General features: G+C 42.7%; 1 protein-coding gene across 4 annotated transcripts in view; it reads left to right on the top strand.

Annotated features, from left to right (window-relative positions):
• Positions 1 to 27,311, top strand: part of LOC120952437 (general odorant-binding protein 83a-like) — a 153,482-nt gene that overhangs the window by 39,822 nt on the left and 86,349 nt on the right. Inside the window, exon 4 of one of the 4 annotated variants that reach the window (XM_049605066.1) lies at positions 7,575 to 7,584. The exons of the other annotated variants lie outside the window; for them this stretch is intronic. The gene's annotated coding sequence lies outside the window, so the exon portion shown is untranslated. Of the gene's footprint in view, positions 1 to 7,574; positions 7,585 to 27,311 lie in introns of those variants that run through there. 4 annotated transcript variants of the gene reach the window in all.

Here is a 27,311-nt window from a genome sequence, read left to right on the forward strand (position 1 = left end):
GACGTTGATAAGACGGCGGTCGGCAAACAGTGCACTGCATGGAGGCTGTCCTTGGCGACCTCTTTTGACATAAAGCGCAAACAACGCAGCCGACCGGCATCATGGCAATTTGCCGCGTATCGGGTTGCGGGCACTGTACTGGCAATGCCTAGGTGGTCGGTTTATCCTAGCCCGCTCCATGCATGATCTATTGCGTCGGTCGGACCACATGTGAGCATGCCTAACAGGATGTGGCAGCAGTTGCCCGTAACGCTGCTTAAGGGAGTATGGTGAAAGCTTTGAAAAAAGTACAAAAAACATGAAAATTTTGTATGAAGCGTATGTATAATAATAAAAAAAAACTTATAATTATTACCGTATACTGCTTGTTTTTAATCGATGGTTGTGCTTTTTAAGATGATTTATTTAGATTTAGGTAGATTAATTTAGGATTTATTTGTGTTTTTGTATACTCATCTCCAATAATAGGTCGAGAAGATTCTTCAAATATTTGTCTATGAAATGAAACTAGGAAGCTCATCAAGACATAAGCCAAATTTAACTTATTTAAATTTAAAATATAACACATTCGAGTGCTTGACAATACTTAAGCCAACGTTCATTGCACCATAGGGCATCGGTTTCGCTCTAAAAAAGGTGAATATTTCAACCGATTAAATATCCTTTTTCCCCATTAGGTGGATTTGACCTGGCACGAAATGAAAAGCAAACAGTGCGCTCACTCACGATACCAGCTAGTCCTATTTCCACACCGCTTATAATCGGTCTAATGGAAAGTGCTCGGATAACGACGCATCGCAGCCGGAAGTAGTCTGGCACTGTCTCCCTCCCGCCCGGTGGGATGTGAAATGCGTGTCAAATATAAAAAAACGGAGAGAAAGAAAACCGGCCGCATCCCACTAAATCAACGCTCGCGTTGCGTTAACTGAAGCCGTTTGGTGTTGTGTGTGTTTGGTGGCAGCGTTTTGCTGCGGCTAGGACAGTCGACGCCCCCACGCCCCAGCTGGCATCGTCAGCAGTAAGCAATACGACACCCAGACGAATGACACAAACGCCCGGCTTATGTTTACACTTAATCCGTCCAGGCAATGGCCACTTCCCCGCTTTTCCACAATTTACAATCTGCAGCTCTGGTCGCGCTGCGGATGTGCAGGGAAGGACAGTGTGTAGAGTTAGATGCAGCGCTAGGACCGGATACCTGGGAAGTCATTTAGTAGTGAAATGAAAAACAAAATAAGCACAAAAAAACACCTTACACACACACCGATACATCACAGCGCCACACCACAGCGAAAGAATGAAAGGCAGCTTAAAAGCATTGCATCCGTTTGTCGCTTGTTGCAGCGGTGTTGGCAGTGGTAGCAGGCAGAAAGGAGAAGCTTTCAGCGGTGGTGTGCTTCTTGCCGGTGTGGATGTGTTGCGGAACACTATCCGGTACCGTGGATGATACGTCATACGAATGTTGGTTACGAGACGACCCGCTTAGAGTTACAGCATCTACCACCTGAACTGTGGAAGCTTTAGCGATGTCAACAGCGGGAACAGTGGGCAAAAAAAACAAGAGGAAAAGGTACATTTCCCACCCATACACACAGCGTTCCGTGGTGCAAAAGAATGCCATCCTTCCGGAGCGAGAGTTGGGAGTTGGGCGGGCAACGCCGCTGCCGGATGATGTGAAACTCCATTAATGTCCATCATATGTCAACTCATCATTTTCTACTTAATTTTAATAACAAAGAAAAATATTATTTTCCTCCCTCCCCAGAGGGTATGCATGGTCAGACGCAGTGCAACACATTTTGCTTTTTGTCTCAATTCGAAGGATCGTCTTCTCGTATGTGCTCCCGTCGATGCAAAGGCGTACGGGATGAGCATAAATTATGCAGCCACACAGGAGCTGCAGCTTGGACCATTCTGGCCTTTCAGGCCTGTGTTCTTTTTATAGCAGAACAATTTAACCGGCACAAGCAAGCTGCAAACACACACACATACTCGCAGCGCTTTCACAGTTCGTTTTGTGTAGTAATGATGAATGGTGAAAATTGAAACCTTGCACTAACTGGGTTTTCACTGTACGATTAGCTCAACTGTGGTGGTGAATGGTTGCCATGGATATCGTCTTTCTTACAGACAGTGTGTGACTGTATGCTTGAATCAAATAGTCGCAGCTCTAGTAAAAATAGTCTTGCGACCAAAGAAAGGACTGAATGAATAGGGTAACACATGTGTATGGTAAAGGGATCACTTACTGTCGTTTCCTGAAGGGTTTGATTTGAACAAGAAATGACGGTTATTATTGTTCCATATTTGCTCAGTATTACCAGAAAGGCAAAGGGAAAACTCTTCCGCATCATTATGTCAGGCATACATCCATTCTACACATTCTAGAAAGAAAAGAAAAGAGCAATTTATTCCAGACTACGTAAAGGAGTAATGAAAAACACACATTGCTTTTATTTTACAGCAGTAATGCTTCAACAAAAAAGCTATACCCATTTTTTAAAACTTATTACTATGATCGTTTTGTTCGCCATTGACAAGTGTAAATGTTTCAAATAAGCGGTAAATTTACTAGACCAGTGATGAGGAAAGTACAACCTGCGGATCCTCTAAATGGCATTTATATTTACTAGACAAATTCTCGAAATAATTTATTTAAAGAACAGACAGGATTCAAAACAACATCGTTGATACAGAAACTATAGAAAAAATTGTCCCACAGAACAAATTATCACTTCAATTTAGCTGTTTTTATCAATTTGCTGATACCTGTGATAAACTGTTGAGGATACAGGGTTTTCATAACCAATACGTTTTTATCTAAAAAGATGTCGATTCTCGTGATGTCTGGCGATGGCGTCTTGATGATGTGTGTAGCGATTAGTTGGTCAATAATGGTTTCCGTGTTGAACTGCTAGTGTAAATTTTGATATTTATTGTTCTGTAAAGTAAAGTATACATAAAATAAATGAGCATGAGCATCCCGATCCTTGCCGTCTTTCCATAGCAAGAACGGTTATCAGGATCTACACTGCAAATGTCAAAGCAGAAAGAAATGAGATTGTATGCAGCCTAAGACACACTCAAAATTATAAAAACAAACTGCAGATATGGAGAATTTGAGCGATTTTCTTTCGTTTGGCCTAACACTCTATGATTTCAATATCCATTGAACATTTCATAACGGAACCCTATTTATTTATTTCATTAAATAATTATTTATTTATTTTTCAACATACTTATTTTAACGATCTTAAAATAAATACACTACCGCTAAATTCATGTTGAAACCCATTAGTTTCACTTCAATTATCCCAAAACCCTTCAGGTTAGAGTAAACCTAACACTGACAGCATTCTGGTCGCTTCTTTGTCGTTTCGTTCTACAAAGTTTTCAATCTCGGCTACTATACACACCCATGCGCTGTTTGCGAAGATGATCGTTCTGATAATGATGGTACGAGATGGGGTAGATCAGTAGAGGAAACACGACACCAAACAGCTTCTTACTCTACTGCTAACACAAACTAGGCACAATGAAACTGACACAACCTACATGACGCTATTGTCACTGGCAGCAGTTTTTCACATTGCATGAATTATATGTGCCCTTGCCGCACTAGCACTGCCCTCCGCTAGCGTCATAGTGCCTTTCATTTCGAGACCGTGCTACGCCTGCGACACGATCTGCCACGATGCAAGTTCTTAGTTGGTTGTTTGCTTGCACGTATGACAAAAGCGAGAGCGGTACATCGCACGATTGCAGCGGCAGACCCGGGTAGCAGGTGCCCAGGGTTTGCGTGTTCGTTGCACAGGACACGGCGCATTTATCATCCGCGGGAGACGTCGGTTGCCGTGCTGATTAAATATTTCCCATATGTGAAAAATCGCACCGCGCTCTCATGCTTGCGCTGCAAAGTGCACTTGCTTTGCTGCGTTCTGCACTGCAACTGGAGGTAGCGCCACCAAGGATCTAATGGTGGGCTTTTGTGTGATAAGCGCTACCAAGGCGAGTAAATTTTCTGTCATTCGCCACCGTTGCACTCGCTTGCGTGTACGAGCGTACGAGCGCATTGTGGAAGCGATGATGTTACTGTTTCCATTGTGCCCATTCGCTCCTTCCGTCAGTTGATCGTGGTAACCTTCTTTTGACACTGTCATTCGGTATATGTGCTTGCAATTTGTTACGAGCATGACAAAAAAATCGTTTAAAGACAGCATCACGTAATGATTAGTATTTAGTCATGGCTGTTTTAAGTAAAATGGTAGCCCTTTAATTGAATCCTTCAGCTGTTCCCTTAGCGTTCCTCTTATGAAAACTGAATAATTATTGTAATTTGTATTCATTTTATTTATTTTGGCCAATTCTTTGAAAACACTTGACATGACATGAACACATGACGTTTAAAATTACGAGATAAGTTAAGAGTTCTGAAATCATTAAATTATATTAAAGGAGAGACAATTCATGCTCGTAAAAAAAGAGGTTTTAAAAACTCTACGCTATGCCTTAGCTGTTTAAAAGCAACCAATTTCAGCAATTGCAATACGTAGATTTCAATGAACAGTCATCAGTGGTGCTACTACAGTTTGCTTGCGCAAACAAGCATTCATCTCTCAAATTCTACTAAACAACAATTCACTAATCAGTTCAATCTTTCACATGTATATAATGAGCCGTTAACACAATCCACGTAGATTGCACCCAATGTCTTGATTCGAAGATATATCACAAAGACACTGTGCAAAACCTTCCCTTGTGCCAAGCGCAAACCGCTAGGAGTTGTGTGACCGCACCTTGCCAAACCCAAAGGCCGATCAAATAATGAACTAATCGCTAATCTACCATCGGTAGCATTCATCAAACTATCTGTAATGGGCGCGATACCGATCGAATGACGTTGATAAATAAAGCCATTAATTTCCACTTAGTATTGATTTATAATTACAATACCAAACGGGCGTATGTGTGCGTTATCTGTCGCCCGTTATCAAAACGTCACCCCATTCGGTGCTGTTAATTTGTTAAATCAGAAAACGGTCATCATTTGCAATCTGCTGCTTTGTATGTGTGATGTGTCGTGCGTGTGTGCACTAACCACCAACTACGATGCTGGTTTTTGGAGAGTGTGAAAAGGGTATGTTTGTAGCTTACCTGAAGCTGAACAGATTAATTTGGTGCAACCTAAACAGTCCGCTCTTTGGGGCTGTGACGTATTACTAAGTCGCTTACCAAATATTCTTCCAAGACCATCCAGCTTCACCCCCTTCGAACGGTACGAGGGATGAGCTAGCGTGAAAATTACCTCATATTGGTAGCGCTACTCTTCATTTCTCATGCCTGACAGCTTATGGACAGCATAAATCACATCAGCTGCCCTGCCTGCCTGACCCATCGGTGTCCGCTCGCTTCGTCTAGCGGTGGAACGTTTCGGTCCCAGGCCAAGACAAAAGACACTGCGACATCACACGCAGTTACATCATTAAAACACTCCGCAGGATCGTTGCTGGTGGGCTAGATTAAACTACTTCGGGTGGGTGTAGCTACCGCCCCCTAGGTTCAACCCAAGAACTACACAATGGTTCTGACTGTCCAGCCATTCTTGGTTCGATACCATGCCGATACCGATGAAAGCATCCCATCAGCGCAGGCATTTGATGAATTCATGAGAGGCTGTCGAAATGTGAACGGTGCTTGCCACACTGAGATGGATAGTAACAGAAGCGATGATTCGATCAGTGCCAACCATACGTGACACACTCGAGAGAGAGACACCAGCCGGACACTATCTGACCGAAGAAGGGAACGATCATTCCATTCCGCCATTCCACACACACACGGACACGGCACAGTTCCAAACATCAACAATCCGGTGGCTAATGACTGGAAGCGGCAAGATAAGTTCCGTACTCGGCGAGCAGAAGTCATTTGTTGATTGCATTTGTACTTTCTTTTCCGCCCGATGCTACCGTCAAGCAGATCGATCGGAAACCATCCGTCTACGTCCGATGCCGGACGCCTCCATCTCCCCCATCGGCAAGCATTTTCCGGCGCACACAACGCTCGGAAGCTCGGCAAGTTTGTGTTTCCACGCTGCAAGTACCGGCCCGGCTGTCTTGCTGCTAAATGGAACTTATCTTTTACACTTACCCTTCGCCTGTCACACAAACCAGCGCCACCAGGCGGGGCGCACCATTTACAGGAACCGCCCGAACCGACGAGCATAACACACACACACACACACATGGCATTCCCCGGCAATGCTGTGTCAGTCGGTGGAAGAGGAAATTAAACCGGTCATGCTTCGGTAGTTTAGATAACGATAATAGCCGGTGACTAAAATCTTTCTTCATCTATCTCCTTGCAGCGAGGCGAAAGCGTTCGGGGTGAAGCGACGCAACCGAACGGACCGAAAGTCAGGGATGATTAGCAAAGAAACGACCGAGAAGACAGTTGCCGCGTGCCCCTACTCCACTGCAACGGGAAAGTGTGCTGCCTTAATTCTATTTGTTCCTTTCCGGAAGGCAAGCATCGAAGAAACGTTGCCACGTTGCGTTCCGGGAGCTTAGACGAGCGTCATTGGTTTTTGTACGTGAGCGGATAAAAAAAAAAAAACAGCAAGCTCGAGAACGGTCCGCCCACTACCATCTGCCAGAGCGTCCGGTGAATGCTGCTATCGGGTCGAGGTGTCATGTAATGAGATTTGTAGTTTGCTACTATCTCGGATCTACTGTGGCGAGGTGCACCCGAAAGCATCCGGCTGAACTTACGGCATGCAGTTCAAAATTAGTTTATCTGTCAATTTGTACGAGGTGAAGGTGTACGTTTTGTGTGCAGTGTCGTAGCAGGAGCATTTTGGCATCAGTCATGATCAACCAGCAAAGGCAACAGATCGACGAACAGAACAAACACGAGACGATGGTGCCGTGAGGGAGGGAGTGAGAAACGCAAACAAATCTTGTTTTGATGAGTTTTGAAACGGATGTTTGAATGGTTTTGCTGTGAGGCGCTGCGATTTTCTGGTTGAAACAACATTTGTCTTAATTTCATTGCCTCAGACCGAACCTATAACGAACCACACGTATTTTGTAATTATCAAAGATTCAGATGTTTTCCGATTCACTTCCCTAAGTTCACAGCATTAATCTACGTGTGCGAAATGATTTTTTTCACCAGCAAATGCTGATGCAAATATTTACGAGCTGCTGATACAAAATTACCTCGCTCGATTGAATAATTGCAACTGACCCGGGCAACCTTTAAATGAAGATTGAAAAGAAAGCAAGACATTTCAATTTAGTTGTTATTGTGATTTAATAAAAAAATGAGGTAAAAAGGAAAGTGAATATCATTGCGATTAAATAAAATGAAAAGTAAAATACATTTATGAGAAACGTATCAAAAGTATAGAAAACAACACTGTGAGACATATTTAAACACTGTTCCTATTCTATATTAAGAGAGTAAAAACCATGGTTAAAAATTTATGTTTATCAAATATTTTTGGACTAGATTTCAGCAACTTGTGATGTCTACGTGTTAAATTGTTTTCTGTTTTTTTGAAAGAAGGCTACAAAATCACACCCCTGCTGATTTTTTGTTAGTTTTTAAAATCAAAAAGCTCATCAACTATGATATTAAGAAACGAACATTTTACTCATCCTGAATACGTACAGTCATCTAGTCTGCTTTCTTCTTCGCTCCATATTATAGCTGATCAGCTGCAAACTGGATTCTGTAATCAACCCCTGAAAGAAGTGGCCATATTTTCTCATTCAGTTTTTGATTTTTCGCCATGTTTTCGCTAATTACTTGTGCCAGAAAATTAACTTCCCGCCTATCGGCTGTCTCGGAGGATGACTTTCGTGCTTTTCCATTTCTTTTCATCTGTTCGTGCAGCTTGAGCTAAATTTCCAATCAGCGACAATGACCAAACGTACACTTTAAGAAAAGCGGTAGGGAGAATTGACTTCAATGAGGCTTAAAATTAAGCCATGAGATTGATTTTTTTATATTTACTACAGCTTTGCTAAACAAGTGGTTCACTTTTCTCTTCGAAAAAACTAGGACTAGTAGAAGCAAGTAGAAGCAGTATGAAAGATCATATTTAGTTTAGTCAAGCCCATACTAGTGCATGGTTATTAACTTAAGATACTTATCGTACACCGTGTAGTTACTTAGCAGAGATATAAACTGGTATGAGGTCATCCATTAATCCACGTTAATATCGGCCAAGACAGCTACCGAGCTTTACAATCTGTTAAATATCAGATCTGGATGAGAGCAGGGAAGATTCCAAACATTGTTTCGTAACACAAAACGAAATGCTTTAAAAACTCCCTAATCGTTCATAGTATCATATGTTAAAATATCGCATAAACATAATATCATAAAATGAAATTTCTGAAAAGTTAACCGACAACACTTATCTCTGAACTCTTAAATAACATTCCTGAAGCATCGAAACCAAAAAAAAAAAAACAAAAATCATTAAATTTTGGAAGCTTCTAGACTACTCTAAACTTTATTTAAATAAAAGAACGTCCAAAATTGCTACGCAACACATTAGGGTAGTGAAAAACAATATTTTATTAAAATAAAAGCATTTTCGACGTAACGTAGTTTATGAACGGCGCATACGGGAAACGATGTCTATATACGAAAAGCCGTCCACAGGGAAAATAGATACTCGTTCAAAAGAAAACGAAGTGAAGCAACACAAAGAAACATAATGAAGGCATAAAAACCTAGTACATCACCACGTTCGAGTCATTAAAATAAGATAATTTATTACGAAATGTGAAATAAGTGTAATTTTTTAATTAAGACTTTTATGGCACCCCAAAAGCAGGAGCAGCACCATTCGTTCACCGGTCCAGTTTGCAGGCACCACAGGAGGTAAGGTATGCACCACAGGACACGAAACAGCCGACCGGACGGTGCGTGCAAGCCGTGGAGCACTACCGAAATGCACTACCGAGTTGGGCCTGGAAACATCACTTGGGTGTGGGCAACGAACGATGTCGCAGGATCCATTAAAATGGCACTAACATTCGCACAAAGTGAGCGCCTGATGAAGTACTGCAGCTGGATCTTTTTTCACGCCAGCTAGACGAGCCAGCTGCAAATAAAAGCCCAGGCACCACCGGAAAGAGGCTGGCGTTGCAACGAAAACAAAAGAGAGGAAGGTAGCCGACTGCCGGCACGTAGCATCTTGCAGCAATACTCTAAAAAGCTTTCGCGCGTACCGGGTTAAGCGAAAATTATTAAAAAGTGTTTCATTGTACGAACCCTGTCCTGTAGCTGTCTTCACCGTAATGCAGTGCAGCGCACACTTGCATCGCCATCCGTTACGGCGTTCGAGAACAACAACAAAAAAGGAAACAGAAACGAATAATAATGCTGCTTCCAACCGGCCCGTTCGTGGGACGGAATTCGTGATGATAGTAGCTAGGTGTGTGTATGTGTTTGTGGTTGTTTTGCTGTTATTTCCGCATTCTGCCCTGTACTTTCAAACGAGTCCAGTAGCACTGACTCTGATCGAGCACTTCGGCCTGCTATCGGTGCCAAAGGGCGAGCCAATTTAGCACCAGCATCCACCATCTACCAGGCGCCTCCATCGACACCTTGAGGTTCGCCGCTTCTGTGATGCGGGCCTCACCAACAACAAAGTACGAGAGCCCGGAAAACAGGGAATGCAATAAAAGGTGCAAAACTTTTCCAAGGAAGCATATAAACGGCGCGAAATACCGGGAGCTGTGCTGGTACACCACGTTCCGGATCGCCGGTTCGGATGGTGTTCAAGAATGCTTTTAGGAGTTGTGTGATGTACGGTGTTGAAATAATGCATCCTTACCGAGCTAGGCTGCATGCACCCGTCCGTGATACTTTAAGAGATAGTTGCTATGCCAACTGGCAATTATGATACATTTTTTACAATATGAACGTCACAGTTATTGGAGATTCTATTCGTTTCTAAAGGTTCGTTATGGTTACAAATATGAAGAATATTGTCTGGAAAAATAATTAATTGAATATATTAAGCTTAAAGTTTTGGTACATTTGTACAAGCTTTCCCAAGAAGCATAAAAAACAGTTTCAATAAAATCAATATCTTAGTATGCAAACTCTTAGCCTCCCGTATGACTATTAACGTACCATAAGCAACACGATATGCTTGTTTGGCATGTGCCTTCTCAAAGCTCAACTTCTTATACATTCGTACACATGTCCCGAAACTTCTCCATCGCCAGCACCAACACAGTCACCCCCGCTGACAGGCATGCGAACCCAGGGAAAGCTCAAAACTTCTTAGCCACTTCTGTGCTGCACACTTTTTTCACACATTTTTGACTTCATTTCCGGTGCCGGTTTTTATTTTTCTCTTCTTCACCCTCCTGTTGTCACGTGCTTATGAAAGAGCTCGTAAATAGAGAAATTTATGGGCCAAGATCATGATTACTTCCTTCCCAAACCCAACACCGCAACCAACAACAAAAACCCCGACATCGAACAGCACAGCGGTTGAGGAGAATCTTAACATGTCGACCTGGGCTTATTTATTGCAAGCGCGACAAGCGTTTCGAATAAATATTTGCACACAATAGGGAACGATTGTTTCGACAACCAGGTCGTAGTCGTAGTATCTGTGGTGTAGGTGGCGGCAGTAGCCGAACAACGGTTACACTCGCACTCCACCGTTCTGGTGCGCTTGCTCTCCCTCGGAAGCCTGCTCCGAAGCCCAATGCTTCTTTGTTTGTCGATCGTGAAGGCGAAGATTTTGAACGATTTTCTTTACGACGTTTTACGACCCGCCATCCTTCGTCAACAGGTTTATGTTGTGCCGGTCTGGGGTCAAGCGGACCAAATATTTGCAGCAAAACATTGCTTGGCCACACAAAAGCGACGGCCACTTTTGTTGGACCGTTGCCTATCTGTGTTTGTTTGTGTGCCGAAACAGCGCACATGGAAACGTTTGTGGCGGTGCGGCTGGTTGTGCCACGACCGGTGAGTGGAGATTTCGCTTTAGCTGAAGCCGAGCACAACAAATCCACTGGCATCGCTTGACCGGATTTCAATCGCATTTATCCTCTAATCTGCAATTTATGGGCAACTTGACCTCGGGAACCACGGTGAAAACTCATCGCAGTGCTGCTGAGAATGTTCTAGTTATGTGTCATTTTTAAATTTGGTTTGTTGTTGTAACCAGCTTCATTACACAGAGTTCACACCATTGATTGTAGTTTTTAATAAAAAAATTGTAGAAAAATATAATCTCCAAAAGAGTTACCGAGGAATCATCAAAAGAGAGTAGCAGTTATTCTATATAAAGCGAATACTATTTGTACATAATGGTTTTTTTGTAGTAAAATATTAAAAAAACACTTAAGCGTTAATTTGTTGCACCCATTTTACCACTTCTACAAACTTCGTATAAATAAAACGTTCAGATAAAAACTTCAAACATCATATCAAGCGTACCATCATTTATTCTTCAATAAACCAGCACTCTCACTCTTTGAAACAAATTACTTAACCTTTTCATCCTCGTTCCCACCGAACGACTGTACCATCTTGAGACATTTCTCCATAGGCATTATATTAAAACTCATTCCCTTTCATTTCATTCATTCCCGTGGTGCCATTTGCTTGTTCGCTCGGATAGAGTTCACACACTGCAAACCGCTCATCTGCTTCATCAGCCCACCGGACGGCCGACCCTACTTCCCATCCATCCACGCTAGCACCACTGGAAAGAGTTAGTTGAAATGACTATTTATGGCACACTCGAGCCAAATCTAATGCCATTTATCTACACGCCCCACTAAGCAATATGTCAAAAATCATGGACTCAACGCAATTCCCATCCGTCGGAGCCCGCGCAACCTTCCCTCCACGCTTAGCATACTTCGTTCGCGTGTAGCAAAGTTTTACTACCCCCTAACATCGTCCCACGTGTGGGTGGGGACGGGAGAAAGATTGTGGAGGGGGGTTGGATTGGGCAAAAAAGTAATGCCCTACCAAACTGCACGGAGAGTGATGAAAGATGATAATCATCATTTTTCTACTGCATGCCCCATCTCTGCCGCTGGTTTTGTGGCCGCCCGCCCATTCGTCCGGTTTACTTTTTCTTCCTCTTTTTGTTTCGTGCAGCTTTTCCAAGGCTTTCAAACTTCTTCGTGCTGACACGGGCCATAAAATATGATCCGTGTGTGCTTTGCGCGTTTTGTGAACGGAGAACAGCGTTGACGTCGCTGCCTTTTCCGCCTACTTTTCATACTTTTATCTTTTTATTTTAACATGAGAAGGCAGTATAGAGGAAAGGGAGTGGACGAAATGTGTACACGTGATCGCGCAGCATTCAACAACATACATGCCTACACGATGGAGGGAAGTTTCCATCGGCCCTCTCGTGTGCACCCTGGGTGCAAACCCATCCTTAAGCGCAAGTGATGAAGTGCTCCCGCACGGGGAAAACTTTCCTGTTCACGAGCCTAACCATTCAGCTGTGAAGTTTATCGTTTTGATAGGGCTCGCCTCATCAGCCACTTGGGACTGTTTCGCTTTCCATTGGGGTGCGTTGTACTATTTTGTGTGTGTGTGCACCAGTTCACAACGTTTTATTCACTGTCAATGACGTTTCCCAGTAATGGGAGATGTTGATGAATTATCCATTAAACTGATTACATTCGTTTCGTAATTGAAGCCTCCATGATCTAGGTCCAGGTCAGCTGGCATAGAGCTCATTAACTGTCATAGAGTTATTCCACTGTTAGCTTGGATTTTTTTCACATCATCTATTTTCCAGTTAAAAAAGATGTGTATGAAATCCATCAAAATCGAAAACATAAATCATTTTGAAATAACCTAATAGGATTTTTACGTCCTTTAATAGTATTACAGTTAAAGAGCTGCATCCCCTTTTCAATGCCTATCGTACACAGTAATTAACTTGTACAAACAATTATCGTTTCCAACTCAAATGCTGCATATTATCGGTAAATGCTACTCGCCATCAATTACACCGATTCAGTACCCCAAAAGCACACCAAGTGATGGGGCTTTAAAATACTGTGCAAAGCTTTCAACCCACAGCACCACAATCACTCACCACCGTCTGCTAGTCCATCAAATTTGACACACTTTGGCCGCTTCTTCCGTTGCGTAGGTTGTCTGTGCGCTGGAATCACTGTGCATTTGTACCGAGTTTTTGGTTTAGGCTTCGGATTATACCCGTTTTCCAGTCGGCAGCTTCCAGGGCGATGGAAATTCTCACCACCGTATTGGAGGTTATCGATAGGGGTTGTGCGCCGACCAGGGTATGTGCATCACATCAGCATCACGCACCACCGGATTTGCCAAGCAAAACCCACTCGAGTGCATCGGTGATGATAAGCGGCAACGATGCGTGTGAGCTACAAACACGGGTGGTTTTTCCACGAAGCAGGAGAAGGCGGTCAAATGACTTGCCAGCAGCAGTAGCAGCGCACCGAAAATGGCAATGATCAAAGCAAAACGAGAAGCGCACCCTCGTTGGCCGTGGATTGGGGGTAATTTTGCCGTCGAGCAATACCGAGCGATCCGAAAACACTCGACTCAACGGGTGCAAACGCAAGCGGTTCCGCACAAGCAGTTTAAAGCGGTCAAACATGTGGATGGTGTTAGCCGTGAGCCGCCACTGCTGTCACGGTGCTACCATTCGTGAAGTTAGCTTCCATTCTTATCGCACCCGAACCAGATCCGAACCGGAGCGATTTCCAGAAGGCAAAGCAAAAACAGTCGTGCGGCAAAACCGGTTCGGTTCGCTATCCGTTTCGCAATGACCCCGCGTACAGAGAGTGCTCGATAGATAGATAGAGGCGCATAAAACCAGCACAACCACCATTTCGGATCCTCCTCGAACAACCGTTTGGTAGCTATGGTGCGATTGCTAGTTTCATGAACTGGAGAGTTTATATTTATGATCTCGGTCGTGTTCGATTCATTATTTCCATGAATTTTGTGGGTTTACCACGCTATGGCATTGAATGGCAATCTTCTTTACATCAGTTGCAAAGCAGCTTCATCGAGCAATGCTAAACAATACACCAACCACCGTCATGAATTTATCTAAATGAAAGGAACCAATATGGCCAATTAAAGAGTGTTTTTTATTTATTGTTTATTTTTCAGTTTATTTTTTTCTTCGTTAATTCGTTAATTCGTTAATAATTTAAAATCAAAGTGATTAGACCACGCATTGCATTGCCTTGTGATAGCTAGTAATGGCTCATTGTATCCATATAAAGTACACCTGCTCTCACCAACAAGCAAGTTACGAGAGCAAAGAGGTCTCGAAGACACGTAGATGTTTCTCTTCTCTAATAGACAATTTCTAAGTCTTTTTATTTTTAGCAACAAATTCACATTCGTTTACCTTAAAACGGTGCTCGAGCCTCTGTAGGCCAAGCAGAAGGTAACGTGAGCGATAACTTGGCATGATTGTGAGTCCTCTGAATTGGTCGCATTTTAAAGCAAGTCTTGTAAACTTCCGTTGTATTGCCTCTATTGTGTTATCATCGTAGTGCAATTCGGGAACCAAAGTACTGAGCAGTACTTTACCCACGAGCGCACAAGACAAGTAAAGAACGACATAAGACTTAAGATATGACTACATTATCGGAATTGTCGAAAGATAAAGACTAGCATCGTGTATGCCTTGTTAACAGTGTTGGCAACGTTTAAACGGAAACTTAAACTAGAGTCCAGTGTAACGCCTAGATCTTGACGACGATCTAACACACTGTCTAACAACGAATTTCGAATTATACATGATCGTTTTTTCAAGTCAATGAAACGATATAATAAAAAAAACTAGGGCTAGCTCGATATCGTTTGTAGACACCATGTACCAAACACAAAGTATGAGTTTCTTCGCCCATTCTTCGTCCCCTATTGGGCACAGAAGTTCTCGATGAGACTACTGTATACATTGTTGTATATGCTGGAATTACCATCCACGGGGCCCCTAAATATACGGACCCCCCGCGGCCACTCAGTCCGCGTACCGTTAAATCCGCCAACGAGTATAATTGCAAACAATTCTATTCGACTACTGAGGAACATTGTCGAAATTTGAAGTTGAAAAAGAAGGAAGTTGAATTTGTTTACAGGTCCAGAACAAACAATCACCTTGTTAGAAAAGCACTTGTTTAGCTTTTTGAGCAAGTTTCGGAGTTTATCCTTTTCTTGTCAATTTTAATCCAGCCACTATTTTAATGTTGTATTATTACACAAAAATTCAAAATTAAAAAAATCGATAAAAATGTACGAAAAAAGCCTTACGAACCTTTTTCCTTCAAAGAACAGTTTCTTTCCCTCTTTCGAAAATGTTTTTTGACAAAAGTGTCTAGTTCGTATTTAAACGATATGAATATCCCTTGCCAATGTGTTTTAGTAAGTAACGGATAAACATGTTATTCCATCTTATAGAATGTAAAACTGGACAAAACAAAATTGGTTTATTCCCTTGATGAATAATCCGTGCTTTTAGAAATCGTGATAATATTAAATTGTCCCATTTGTTTCATTATCTACAGGCTAATACGATTTTCTTTATTACCAGTTTATCCACTCAAGCTATTGAAAAATTCTTGGTGATTTTCCTTTTTTTACCTCACCAGCTTGCTTCACCTGTGTGTCACCTTAACCGGGAGCAATTTTAACACGCTTCGACTCACTGTTTGCACACGCCCTTCTACAGCTGCACATTTGCACTTTTGATTGCCCTGTACAGGGAGCCAAGTTTGCACCTGGAGCAAGGAAAAAAAACCAGCAATAAAACTTGCACGGCTTGGTGCAAATTTACATAAAAAAGTTATCCTATTCTGCTTTCAAACATTCAAGCAAAACCCCGTCTCCTACAGTCACTGAATCGATGAACATCGACTCTTCGATCCCATCGATGAAGATGGCAACAGGGATAAAGCTCCGGTCTAACATTTGCATACCGGCTCGGGTGGTTCTTTGGCTTTGGAGGGTTTGGACACCAGTTTCACAGGTGTGGTCAGCCCCGGGAGGAAGTGCATTCCCTTTAAAAGTGATGTTATTCCATCCCATTTCTTCTATTCTTCACCCATGCTCCCTCCCCTCAACAGTTTATTTTCTCCACTTTATCTCTTAGTTAAATGTTCCTGGCTGACGTTTGCATAAGGCTTGCGGTGAACAAAGTAACTATGGTTGAAGATGCATTTTCAATGGATTCCATCGCGGACCAGTGCATCATCCAGCTTCGAACGGTTTTAGACGAACCACTTGCCCCAGCCAACAGATTTTTATTGCATCCCGATGGAGCAATTGAGTTTGCTGGAAAAAAGAAAGAGAAAAGGATACGATCTTCGAACAATGCAAATTAAGGATAACTTCATCCTTTTAACCGCGTTGTTTACCGCAACGAACGGGCTGCAGGGTTATGCAGTTTCCTTTGTCCAAGTAGCGTAGCGAACATTAGTTCGGTCGTTTTCTCTAATGATATTCTGCTTGGTGGCCGACTGTCATCTCGATGGAAGAAATCACTACTCATTGTAGCGACTGCTGTAAATGAGCACTATGAACAAGTTGATTCCTGGTTTGGTGAGCCAAGATCAATATTTCTAGTAAGGCTGTTTGTTTATTGTTCCTCATACATTTATCTACACACCGTTCTGTGTTCGGTTTGTAAGCTTACTGAGACATTATTCAAACAAAATGTGAATTTATTCCTCTTCCAATGAGCGGTACATACAGTTCTGCCACGAGAATAATCTATATTTGCTACCAATTCCATTCCGTGCTGCAAAACACACATTCCAATCTTCCCGGAACGTTTACAATCACAAATATTGCAATTCATTCGAATCTCTCTGCTTAACCTGCAGTCACTTTTTGATCTACTGTACCCCATCGGTAGCTGCGCAAACATTGCGCTTTGATGTTTTAAAGTCAAATCAATGTATTGCAAAGTAGCACCGAGCGTGCTTACGAGCTGCACCAGCTTCAAACGGAAAGTCGATACGGCAAGGGGGAAGCCAGTGTAGCGTACAAATATTTACTTTCAATAAATCCTTTCCTGACTTTTATAAGGTAGTATTTACCTTTACATTTTCGACCAAGAACCCATGAATGGTGCTTTCTTGGCGCGGTCCTTTCATCTGTGCTTTTTGCGCATCCAAGCGCCGGCACCCGAGCAGCCCGTGGATTAGGTATCCTTTCGAACGCTGTATTACCAACGTTTGTTCGCGGGCAAAAGGTGCAATTTGTACTGATGCCACTACCGGGTGCTGGTAACACAGGCACGGATGCAACGGGCGAGAGACGAAAGCTTGCAACATTTTTGCGAAATTCACTTGGCTTCCAAACGTTTGCACTTTGTGAGTGTAATGTGTGCAACCCGAAACGGCGAGGTGATGGCGCTTTGCTGTTGCTGAATGTAAGAAATCTTCGATCGATGTAATTCTACGCTCGCATCAAATGCCAGAGTGGTGCGTCGCACCGGCACGTGTGGCAAGGTAAAGGAAGGGAACATAATACCGATTCCTTGGGAAATGCAATTTCTCGTTGCCACAGACCGTACCTACCGAATGGTGTACTTGTGCTTACTTTGAATCAATTCCCCATCGAACGATGACTGCACGTTGTGTAGAAAGTGTTGCAATGAGCTTATTGTGTGCCGTTGGCATTATACTTACTCAATGGATAGTTCTCTACAAAGGGCTGTATTCAGAATACAGAGAGCAGGATAACACTCAATCAGCTTTATGAATGCCAATTGTTAACTTAAGGTAGGATACTTTACCACATCACTCTGACGTATGTTATATTATAACTATTGTATGAAAGCTTCTTATCGTTTGTTGTTAAACTTCTGAGAAAGCAATTCAATAGCACGTTACAATGTTGTGTTATTTAAAAGCATCTCGTTAAAGCATACATTTATTGGCAAGAATACCTGTTTTGCTGTATAACATTCATATGTGTTTGACAGGTGTATAGAAGCAAAACTATATTTAAGCTGTATCTTTGGATCATGAAACATGGTTTCGTTAATTCATCTGTGTACACGATGTATGATCTGTTTTTTAAACTATATTATTATGTACATGACTATATCAAAATATAAGGAAAACATTAACAAGATAAATATGATTATTAACTAAAGAAAAGTATACCAAAGATGTTACGAGATATATGGGTACTGTGCCATAAAATCTGTGTATAAATAAGGTATTTTTTCAATGATTGTTTTATTTTAAGTTTCAATTACTTTACATTTAATAACATTAATGCAAGCCATCAATCACGCAAACAATTGATCGATGTGTTGTTTCATCTCAAGTAACCTATCCATCTAACCAGCTTTAAGTTTCTAATAGTTGATTTTATTGTTTTTTCTGTTAGATATCCTCCAGATGCTCCTCCAAAACCTCTAAGAAATGCTTTTTCCATACGGCTACAGCGCATGCAACCATTGCACAGGACGAATCTAGTTAACATCAAGTAGATGGCTTATGCAAACTCACCTAGATTGTCCATTGAGCGACCGACCACTCAGCACCGTTGGAAGTTCCATCTTGGCGTCATCCCTTAACAGGCAGCATCTCACCGGCATGCAGGAATCTTCGCCACCATGAATATGTAAAAGTGTACGGGTTTGTCGAGACGCCATCTTAAGCACATACATGGCGTGATTTTCATGGCACGGGTTTTGCACATTTTCCGTTGCGTTTTTTTTTTGGTTTTTTGTTCTGCTCCAACACGTGCCAAGCAAAGGCGCGAACCGAATTTGTGGCACCGCTGGTATGCTATCGACCGCTGTTTCGGTGCATCGCATCAAGGCAAAGATTTTAATCTTAGAAAAAGCAATTTAAATTTCTTTACCTCGTTGACGAATGCAAAGAAGCCAAACTTATCGCGATGTCGCGTCAAACATGCCGCCACGCCATTGGTACCACACGCCCAAAATGCTGTTTCCTCTTTTTCGGAATCCACTGCCACTGTCGATGACCTCACCGTGAAAGATGCATGGGAGAAAAAACATTCTTTGCTGGTGTGTGTGCTCTTTTTCCTCCTGTTTATTTCTTTTCGATCTGCCTAACAGGTTCCCAGAAACGATGTTAGCGGGAAACTGGTACACGCAGAGATTTTTCAACCCCAAAGCAACATGGTACAGCGCTGTCAAAGTTTGACGAAATACGAAATCTGTCTATCATAAACGTCACACTCAAATGTATGCTAATGCGCCTGGGACCAGGCCAAGGCTGAATGATGCGGTTCGTACGGCTGAGCGAAATGAGATGAAAAATCTTTCCCAATGTGTGCCATCGGTGCGTGTGTGTGTGTGTGTGTGTAGGGGTTTGCTCGACATAGCTGACAGATTGCATTGGAAAGGCTATGACGGCACAACCGTCTGCGGGGTAAGCCGTGCGCCGATGATGAAGATAATGATGATGATAGGTGGCACGGAGCCTGTTGTTCTTTTGGGGGCCACAGCTTCACGATCTTCACGTTCATCATCACGAACCGTACGCTTGTCACTGTCGATTTGTTACCAAAAATGTTTTGCGCTGCTACCCGTGCCCGTTCCAATTCAGTTCCGTCCTGCTGCGTGTCGGCGCAGCCTGACATACGGAAGCCGCGCCACTTTGTGACAAATGGCTTAATGTGTCTTCCGATTAGGGAATCGGGTTGTGGTGGTGGCTAGAAATGAAATGCTTTGCCTGCCGGAATGTTCTTTCGGAACGATGGTACCCGTTTTATCTCATTTGTCACGAGAGTGAACAGGCATGTGGGTTGAATATTTTAATAGACAACTTGCACTGGCGGTGATACGATTTGCTTACCCTTTTCTTTTGTTTGGTTCTTTATTGACTTAGTAATTGTACTCGAAAACATCAACATATGTATGTTATAAATGTTAACAGGTATAACACTAGTTTGTTAATCGAGATCCCTCGGCTATTGCGTATAATGATAATGATGATACGTGCATAATATATCCTTTGAATATCGTAATAAGTTTGTTTAATATGAGCACCTTAAAAATCATATAGCATTTTTGCTCTTAATGTTTCGTCTATTCTCTTGAACGCCACTGTGTGATAATTTGATATAACAAGAATTTGTTGTGCATTTTCTTCAGCTCTTAGTAAATCTTTTCCATTAATCTTCAAATACATAGTTAAATACATTCTACTTTTCAAATTAGCAAATTGTTTAACGCCTATGAAGGCTAGTCTTAGAACCACAGGTTGATCATGCCAGTATTAAAATAATCTGAAAATGATAAGTATTAAACTGAACTCAAATGGATGGTTCAACTGAGCCTGGATGGTAAATCCTTTCCTTTTAAAAAACATAATGAATGAGTTAGAAAAGGTATTCTGACTGCAATATGGCTGATGGAATATGAACCAATAATTATGGATCGGCACGGTCCACGGTCCATAGCCTGCTTAGGGACCATAGACCAAAGACTGCCTTTCTGACTGGTAGGTACTGAATACGTTAAATCAAGTAGAAGACCACGAATAATCAATATAAATCGCGTGAGCAAGGAGTTCTGCACTCCACATCCGGGAAGTTTATTGGAAGATGTTAATTTGTCAATTTCGAACACTTTTATGTGATGGAATATTGTGCAGGATTTTTGTTTCAATAAAATGACTCGAAACGTCACATAGAATGATGAACTTTGCCGAATCTATAACGTCTCCCAACCTGACCTACCTTCAAGCCAAATCTCCATGTGAGTGGCCTGAATTAGATAATCAAGTTTAATTGTTCAATATTTCATTTCATCCATTTAAACGTGCATTCCAATAGCAAATAAAACATTTTGTAATATTACATACAGCAAAATAAAAAAACAATCAGGACCATATATTGCTGTTCACTGTATACATAAACCGCTTCACCGAACAAATTTTATCAAGCATACCCATTCACTCACAGCCGATTTGGTTAATTCAAACTCAGGGAAAAATTGCACTAGAATACACCCCATACGTATGCTTGCTCTGCCACTTAACTCATCCTAACAGCAACTCCACAACACATTCCACCTGTTGCAGTACACTTCCGTGTCGAAAAAAGAACCCCTATTTCTTTGCAAATGCATTCCTCAATCGGTATCTTTAGAATGCTTTCCGCCCCAAATAGCCTCCGGGACGTCCTCTCACTGCTCAACCTATTTTGCTGAAGGATTTTCGGATGAGCTGTTGCTGTTTGCTGAATTGCTGCCTAATACTTCTACGAGCCAGTACGTCGAAAATCACGTTCCATGCGTGATTCGCTCCAACCGTACCGTACTGCTGTTGCATCTGTTCGTGTGCGCCGATCGACGTTGAGTGGAATTTCCGGAATTTACTCAATGAATTCTTTCCGATGAACCGTGCTCGCTGCAGCGCAATTGTCGGGCAGGGAAAATCAATCGCCAAAAAGGATCAGAAAAGGGACGTGATACTTCAAATGGGAGGATAAAAAATACATACACGCGTAAGCGTATGTATCCAAAATTCAACGCAAGCTCTTTTGTTTACGGGTGACTTCCACAAGCAAGAAATCGTAACCGGGACAAACCATACCCACACAGGCTCGCTCAAACCAAAAGCCAACACTCAACAAACAGCAACAGACACAATGATCATCCCCCCGTGCCTTATCGGTTCGAAATTGGGCCGAGTTCGCTTGCCCTGTAAACGGATTAAAATCCACAACTCGATGATATTCATGTGAAATGCTAACGAGGTAGAGACCAGCCACGGCACGCGGGCACGCCGAAACGCGGCAAAAGTGGTTCGGTTTGCACGGCGACAAAGTGGCAGGCCAATTTAAAGCTCGAAATCTGCTCCGCTCGTTTGCTTGTTTGCTGATTCATGCTTACGGTATGTTTCGTTTGCATTATTCATAGGGTTACGGGTTCGGCTGAAAGGCAACTGAGTCCCGGCTGCGACGATAGCCGCACCCTCGCACCTCGTTGCCAGACGACGGTGGACTAAAATTTTCATTACATTTTTCCATCCTCGTGTGCCAGTCCCGTATCTGCTGTTACCCGCCGACGCTAAACACCCTCCCTGCGTGTGCCGCGGTGCATTTGCGCCGGTTCCGCTACCGGCAAGGGTCGTAACGAGCCATGTTAACAGGACGATAAACATCTCTTTTCAAATTTTCCACATTAATCATACCGTACGCACATTAAGGGATATTACATTCATTTCAAAAGCTCGGCTAGATCATGAATTGGCGTTGGTGCACTGCTTCCGCTTCCTCCTGCTACTGCGTCCCGTTCGGGTGGAGCCCCAAACTTTTTAAGCTTTGTATGGTTTTGCATTGTTTTTTTTTAATGGAAATGGAATCCACTGTACTGTTGCCGACATCGACGGAGCGCTTACAATTAAAACTTCAACAACAGCAAAAATATTCACCAAAATTTGTCATGCTTAATTTATGTTGTGGAATAAATGGCCCCCTTACCCGAGGCGAGGAATTAATTCATCAAACAGAATGTTTGCTCGGAATGATGTAGTTGTAATAGCATCAAAAGCATCGTAGTTTAAAATGTTGCTCATAAAAGGGCACGTCCTTAATTTACATACGTGTGATAAGTTTTACTATGGCTTTGTTATTATTACAAACGATAGCATAAATTAAACCATTCTTCCTTATCGTATCAGCGCTTCACTATACGCGATCCACATTCGCACAATCTAATGCACACCACCGCACACAGCCTAATTGCTTCGAATAAATGCGCTGTCAATTGAGATGACATGCGTGCGAGCTCATTTCCAATGATCCACCGGAGCCAGGAATGCATAAGTAATTAAGTTCGTCTAAACCGAACCGGGCCGTGCGATTGCCACTGGTGCCACAGCACATAGCCGCATGCGAAACCGTTTGTTTGCATCGTTAAAATCATCCAGTCAACCGAAGCCACTGGTTCGGTTTCAAGGGTAACTAATTGGTCGCGCAATACGCAAACGAGCAGCGACCACCGTGGTGCTGCGCCTACGCTCGATTCGAGTCGCTCGGGTTGGACAAGCAGCAAGAAGAGGCCGAGAATGCAAAACTGTCACCCGCACGTGTGACGGATGTGTTATTTACCAATCGACCGGCCGACGGAACCCTACCCTAGCTACACCCTAACCAGCAATCGAACTGCATATGGAAAAAAGCCTGCCCTCAAAACTGATCGTCACCGTCAACGGCGGGTTTGATAAAGTTGCAAAAGAGTCTCCTCCTGCACGCTGTGCTACCGATAATGCATGCCCTCGGAGCGGCCTCTACGAACGCACTCCATTCGGTACATTTCACTCTAACGAGGATATTAATAGAACGACTGTGTACGGCTGACTGGTGACAGTGATTGGGTAGTTTGTATGAGCTGAAAACTAGCAGGGTGGTTTTATGGTATATGTGCGTTGCAACTGTGCAAAACCAGTGTATTCACCTGATCCATGTTCAGATGCCAAGATAAGTTACGGAATGGTTAAAATCAGTATCAATCACCATTAGCGTGATAACAATCGTAATGATCATTTAATTTTGTAATTAAATTTGATATCTTTACAACAAAAAAATGTAAATGTTAAATTCCAAAGAAGGAGTTTCGATCTGCTAGGTGATTTACTAATAACACAATTAATCGTCTACTCATATCTCAAAAGGAATTCGTTCTTTCCTTCTTTGGCACAACAAGCGTTGTCGGTCAAGGCCTGCTTGTGCATCCTAGCGGGCTTCGTTTTCAGTGACTCATTTCTTAACCATAGTTGGATAGTCAGTTCTACGTATGGGGACTATTCGGGGCTTGAATCCAAGTCGTGCGAGGTGACGACTGTATCTCGAGACCGGCCCAAACCCAAAGGGATATTTATACAAAATAAAGTAAAGATTAGTTTCCAAAAGAAAACAGTGGTTTCGAGCGCTATCGTGATTTCACAACAGGAATAAGAAAGTCAATTCAGGCTATTAAAAAAAATCTCAATACTCACGGTTTCCATCGTTCCTTTTTCTTTTTTCTCATAATCTGCTGTCATTAGTATATTTTTTCCATTATGCTTTTTTTCACAATAATCACAATCAACACATTATTCCTAGCATACATACTGAAAAAAGATCACCAAAAAAGTATATCAAACAGCACATAAATACCAAAACTGCATCAAAGCACATCCCCAGCATATTTACCGAAAATCCTTCTGTCCGCTTCACTTCATAATAATTTGCCTCAAATCACAATTAACAACCAGAATTCACTGCTAATGAGCGGTTGGTGGTGTTGCTGTTTGTCGTTATTGATGATACTGGTTCGATGTTCGGTACTGGATTGTGATAGGTTTGATGATTCCCAACACTTGACGATTCCACTCGCTAAAATTATATCCTTCTATAGCTTGTCCCTTCACCAGACACTCAGCGAATCATGAAATAACTAACCACCCAAACCAAAAGCTCCTTTCAGATGCGCGAAAGAAAATCTTTGGCAAGTTGTTGCTCGTGGGCTCAGCGCAAAACGAAAAAGTTGATCCCGAGCTTTCAGCAGCTGCGCTTCTTCTTTCAGCGTAGTATCGGTGACGCGATGCAAAAAGTTTTACCACCACAGAATACTGAGTGTGCAGGCGTTCCAAGGAACCCGCGTGCTGCAGGATGGACGGTTTTCATCCACTCACCCTTTTGGTGGATTAAATCGAAACACGCTTGGTCAGAAAAAGTTGCACCTACATAAATAAAGGCGAAGGTCGGCGATGGAACCGAACCGAGGGTACCGAGCAGGCATCTTTCACCATCTGGCGAGGACCACCTGAAGGTAGTGGTGCACATTGGTTTTGATTTTGGGTTTTGAGCCTCGTCAAACGGGATGGCTCCGCGATCCCTTATCCCGTACCGAAACGGACGCACCTTACCTCCGACGATCTGTGGCGTGCAATCTAGCCGTCGATGGAAAGTTTTATTCGTTACCGCTCACTTTACCAGCGCACCGAGTGCTGGCACGAATGAATAGTGATTGGAAGTGCACCTTTGCTTTCCTTCAGCTACGGGTTGGTTTAGTAAAGTTGTTCTCCGGGCTCAACGGGCGGACGGTTGGCTGCAGTCAGAATCAATCAAAGTTTGTCCCACGGTTTTACTTGGAACGTTGAAATTCTACGGCGAAACTTTGCTAACCACAGCGCTGAGGTGTAAACGAAAGAGCAGCTTTTGGATTAAGCTGCAGAGCATTAGCAAAGGGTAGAAACGGTTCTGCGTGATGTCCTAATCCATTGAATCATAGTTATAATATTGAAGAAAAGCAAAAAAACACAATTTCAAATAGAAACCTTTTGTCACGCTGCATTCCTTCTCGCCACCATAATCCATCCCTCGACGGGCGAACCCTCGCTTGGGTAGAGCCATGACGTCAGCAGTGTTTTGCTTTTAAATTCAAACCCAACCATACGTGTTTTTGCCGTCCCACAATTTTCTATGGCAACAATTTACTTCGGAAGGCAAAAAAATGCGTTCTCACATTGCGTTGCGTCTAGCCCTCTTCCGGAGCTTACAGCAAACGGCGCAATGAAACGGAAAACGGCCCTTTCCAGCATATGCTACCCGGGTAGCCTCACACACTACACCGTGTTTTCTTCGATCGATTCGACACGAATCGGCACTGCGTTCGAAAATAGAACAGCCGTCTAGCGATCCGGCTCATTTTGAATGTGGAGGATGGGAAAGCACCTTTTTTTCACCTCGAGACGTCGAAACAACTGGCTGGTGTGTTTCCCTTCTCAGAACCATTCGCAGCATTAGGGGCGTTCCTTTCAACGGCGTCTTTCGTGGAAAACCCATTATCGAGGGAAATTTATAGTTAAATACATGTGCTCTCCCCACCGTAGGTTATTTTCTCGTCCGCTCGCTGTCTGGTGCAAACCCACAGGCAGTGGAAAAGCTTTCGTGGCGTAGCAATCGCGTGTTTCTCATGGTGGGCCATCCAGTTTCTGGGACCAGCATTCGCCCATTTCAAGAACGCATTAGATCGGTGCGGATCGAACATAACATCGAGCAACACACTATGAATGTAGAAAATGCTCTGTGCTATGAATTTATCACACTTTCCGCTCACCGTCGATTGCCTTCCTTATGCATATGCATATCAATTCCAGTGCCCAATCTGAGGCAACGCGCGGCCACTTAACAAAGGAAAACTGAAAGCTTTTGGGTTGGTAGGCTCCGGACAACAACAAAAAAACGGACGCGTCGATTATTTTATGGCTAGCATCTGAAACAAGGCACGTCACGACGAAACGAACTGTTTTGCTCCCTTGCGGTTGACCACGTTTATCTCGCTGCCACCGATGCCTGCAAATGAATGATAAGCTGCGGGATAGACACAACGAAATAAAAAGAAGAAGATAGCAATCCGCCAAGCTAATATAGCACCACAAAACGAAGGAGCGAATAATGATTGAGCACCCCGGCGGTGCAGCACCGGGGACATAAATATTTTATTGGAGTAAAGTATAAGTTTTATGATAACGATATTAGTTATTAAAATATACACATTTATTGGCAATTTTCTCATAAACGAAAATGTCAAATAAAAATCGAATATTGCATTAGGCACATCGTTAGGCACATCGGCGCTTGCAGAATAAACGAGCCCAGTGGCCAACTAGGGAGGGCTTCTGGTGAATCGAGTTGAACGAGAAGAAAAGGTAGCGACGAAGAAGCGATGGTAGAAGAAGGAAGTATTGTACCGTGGACGGGAGAAGCTTTCAGCAAAGCAAGCGAATGATCAATGATAAATTCATCGTTAATGGACAGTCGTAAATATTGACTGGGGATACTATTCTGCCCGTTAGCGGGTGGCAAGTGCCAGGAGTCAGCCGGACCGGCAAAGCAATCTATGGTGGTCTGGGAAACGATTCTCGGTAAGCTTCGCATGATGCTTCATTATGTTTAGGGTTTGGTGTAGATTTTTCTTTCCTTCACCTCCAACCAGTGTTATGGCAACAATATTGGTGTCTGCTTTGACTAAAATGGTTTACGCTATCACTTTTTGCCAACCGAAAAAATGATGAACATTTTTAGTGGCTCCTTCTTCTAAATTTTACTGCAATTTGCATCTGCACGTGTCCATAAGACGAAAATAAAGTTGGGTTGATTGTGATGGGTCTTTATCATTCTAACATAGTTTTTTTTCAGATTTTCATAATTATGAGTGCATACAATTGGAGCTTTATATTAGTGAATTGTCTCTGCGTGACACAGACAGAAAAAAGATTTTCTTTTTTGGAGTTAATTAAATAGTGCTATAAAGAGTT

This window comes from Anopheles coluzzii, chromosome 2 (assembly GCF_943734685.1).
Source record: "Anopheles coluzzii chromosome 2, AcolN3, whole genome shotgun sequence".
NCBI classification, from domain to species: Eukaryota; Metazoa; Arthropoda; class Insecta; order Diptera; family Culicidae; genus Anopheles; species Anopheles coluzzii.